At 45.8% G+C, this 3071-nt stretch overlaps 1 long non-coding RNA gene across 1 annotated transcript; it reads right to left on the minus strand.

The window, feature by feature from the left end:
* Nucleotides 1–1640: 1640 nt before the first annotated feature.
* LOC144327378 (uncharacterized) lies at nucleotides 1641–1989 on the minus strand. Its single transcript, XR_013392463.1, has 2 exons — nucleotides 1763–1989; nucleotides 1641–1731 (listed from the first exon to the last, which is right to left on the minus strand). It is a non-coding gene; the product is annotated as an uncharacterized LOC144327378 (long non-coding RNA).
* Nucleotides 1990–3071: the final 1082 nt, after the last annotated feature.

The following is a 3071-nucleotide window of genomic DNA, read 5'->3' on the forward strand; positions in this document are numbered from 1 at the left end:
TGAGAGTGACAGATTTGCCCATTTCTGCCACAGCTTTTGAAAAATGCTGATGTGGTTTGTGAGGCATGGGACCTAAGGAAGTACTCAACCCACGAACACTGTGGAGCAGCTGAGAAGGAGGATCCACCACACCCTCCTTCCCTGAGTGAGATGTGAGGTGGCAGGTAAGGAAGGGGTGTGGCTCCGTCACTGTCGTGCAGGGATATAGTTGCCACCAGCCTTGGGTGCAGCTGTGAAAGTGGGGCTTGGAGAGCACAGCTGGCCAGTCAGCATCTGCCACCCCTGTGTGGTGCTAACAGAGCTGCCCCATGGCTCAGTCACCACCTCACTTCTTCCTCAGGTGTTGCCCCTTCCCCTCCTACTATCATTTGGCCCCTAAGTATTTATTGCCTCAGGTCCCGCACCTCACAAGCTATGTTAGCAGCTTTGAACCTCGTAGGTGTCCTTATAGGGAAAAATTGTCTCTGGGCTACCAATCTGGCACCCCTGCTTGTTGTTCAGTTCTGTACAGTTTCCTGATTTTGTTCTTGTTTTTAATTGTCCTGTTTGTTCAGCTGCTCAGAATCCCTCTTGTACCGATTGCTTTATGTGCGCTTTGCTCGGCAAGGACTCATTAGTGAGATATTCAGCGCCTAGCTTGTTGTTCTTGTGGCTTTGATTGACTTTGTTAATTCTGCTTACAGGTGTATCTCAGACAGGCAATAATCTCTCTTTACGATGGTATGCAAATTGTTTGCTTTTTACTGCCTTCCACTCAGAAAACAACTGCGCTGCATCCTCCCCCTGGCTGTTTATAATAGATGCCCTTCCCTATTTCTCCCTGTGAGGGGGAAAATATGCCTTTCCACGATGGTATGTGTACAATCAACTTAAGCACCTACACATTTGTTGATCTGATGTCGTAGGAAAAAACCATGCAGTGTGAGTGGCTCATAAATGTGTGAATTGTAAGTGGGAGGCAAAACATTACAATGCATATATATCTTGAGGTTTTAAGACATATTGGATTAACCATTATGGCAGTGCACAGGGTCCAAGCCACACTGGGTTAACTTTATTTTGCAAGGTGTACACCTGCTCTGCTCCACCATTACATGACAGGAAAACAATGATCAGATTCACTGCAACATACCTACTTCTGGACTGGGACAGTAACTTCAGCGGTCATGCAACACATTACACTTAGCATGCATCTTTAAAAGTTTGCTGGTCTCTCCCTCCCCCCCCCCCCAAAAAAAATGGCATGTGAGCCCCTCACTTGGATTGGTGTACATTGAGGAGGAGTTTAACTCTTTCAACCCCATACCACCACCTCCGCTGTGATTTCTCCCAGAGCTGTTAGCCACAAATAGCACTTTCAGATTAAAAAAACAGCCAGCAATGGACTCTCCCCCCCCCTTGCTTCCTCCCTTCTCTCCTCTCTCTCTCCTCCCATCAAATCCTAAGAACCAGGCACACTGGCTGACCCCTGCAACTGAGGTGGCTATGTGATGCGCTCATGTTACCTGTGCACACTGTGCAAACGTCACTGCAGGATATTGAGGGGGCCCGATCCCCTCCTTGATTTTTTTTGGGGGGGCCCAAGGCCCTCAGTTAATAATAATAATAATAATAATAATAATAATAATAATAATAATGATATCTTTATTGTCATTGCCCCCTCTCGGGGACAACGAAATTACTTGGCTGCTCCATCCACCCAGGTAGGGCACTCCACACAAAATCAAAACACTATAAAAACACTATAAAACACTATAAAAACACTATAAAAACACTAATTAAAACAATACAGTATAATACAGCAAGGAAGATTAGATGACTTTCAAAGTCCAGGCTTCCCATTCAGGGCCGAGATCGCTCTGGAGAAGAAGCTGTTCTTAAGACGGCTCGTTCTTGTCTTCATCGTCCTGTATCTCCGTCCCGACGGCAGGAGCTCGAAGAGACAGTGACCAGGATGCGATGGATCTTTTACTATGTCCAGTGCCTTCCTATGGCACCTTGTTCCCCTGATACGAACTAAAATTAACATTTTGCCCCACTGGCGAAAGTTTAACCTGTATGATTTCCCCTATGGGCAAACAGCCACTTCATGGTGGGTGGGTGGGAAATAGAAATTTCAACTGAGAAAATGTGTGTGAAGGTCCCAGGTCTAAACCCTGGCATATCCACAAAGGGCAGGGAAAGATTTCTGCTGGAAACCCCAGACAGCTGCAGCCAGTCTGTGTAGACAACACTGAGCTTAGAAAAGTTGAAGACCCCAGATTACATATGGTACCTTCCTATGTTCCTATGAGAGCAATTTTGTTTATTTATATTTACCGTATTGGCCTGAATATAACCTGCACCTGCAAATAAGTCACACCTTTAAAATTTGGCGGCTTGGGGAAGACTTGGGAGCCGTGGACAGGACGGGCACCATTGCCCTGTGCTGCCTCCTGGGGATGAGGGGGAGCTTTGCCGGTGGTGTAAGGTCATGAATATAAGCCACACTTTAGCTTTTCACAATCAGAATTTGGGAAAAAGTGCAGTTTATATTCAGGCCAATATGATACTTAAGTTTTGGGGGACAGACCAGCTCAGTGGCTGAGCATTTACTTTGCAAACAAAAGGTCCCCTTTCTATCTCTGGCTTCTTCAACTATAATAATAACAATAATAATAATAATTTATTATTTATACCCCGCCCATCTGACTGAGTTTCCCTAGCCACTCTGGGCAGCTCCCAATCAAATGTTAAAAACAATACAGCGTTACATATTAAAAACTTCCCTGAACAGGGCTGCCTTAAGACGTCTTCTGAATGTCAGGTAGTTGTTTATCTCTTTGACATCTGATGGGAGGGCGTTCCACAGGGTGGGCGCCACTACCAAGAAGGCCCTCTGCCTGGTTCCCTGTAGCCTCACTTCTTGCAATGAGGGAACCGCCAGAAGGCCCTCAGCGCTGGATCTCAGTGTCCTAGAAGAACTAGAAGAAACCAATAGTATAATGAACCTTATACTTGTTAAAAGGCAGCTTTCTGTATCCCTGTGTTCTATTTTCCTGTTAAAGGGGAGGGTTAAAATCCGCTTCCCC

This window comes from Podarcis muralis, chromosome 4, assembly GCF_964188315.1.
Source record: "Podarcis muralis chromosome 4, rPodMur119.hap1.1, whole genome shotgun sequence".
In the NCBI taxonomy this organism is placed as follows: Eukaryota; Metazoa; Chordata; class Lepidosauria; order Squamata; family Lacertidae; genus Podarcis; species Podarcis muralis.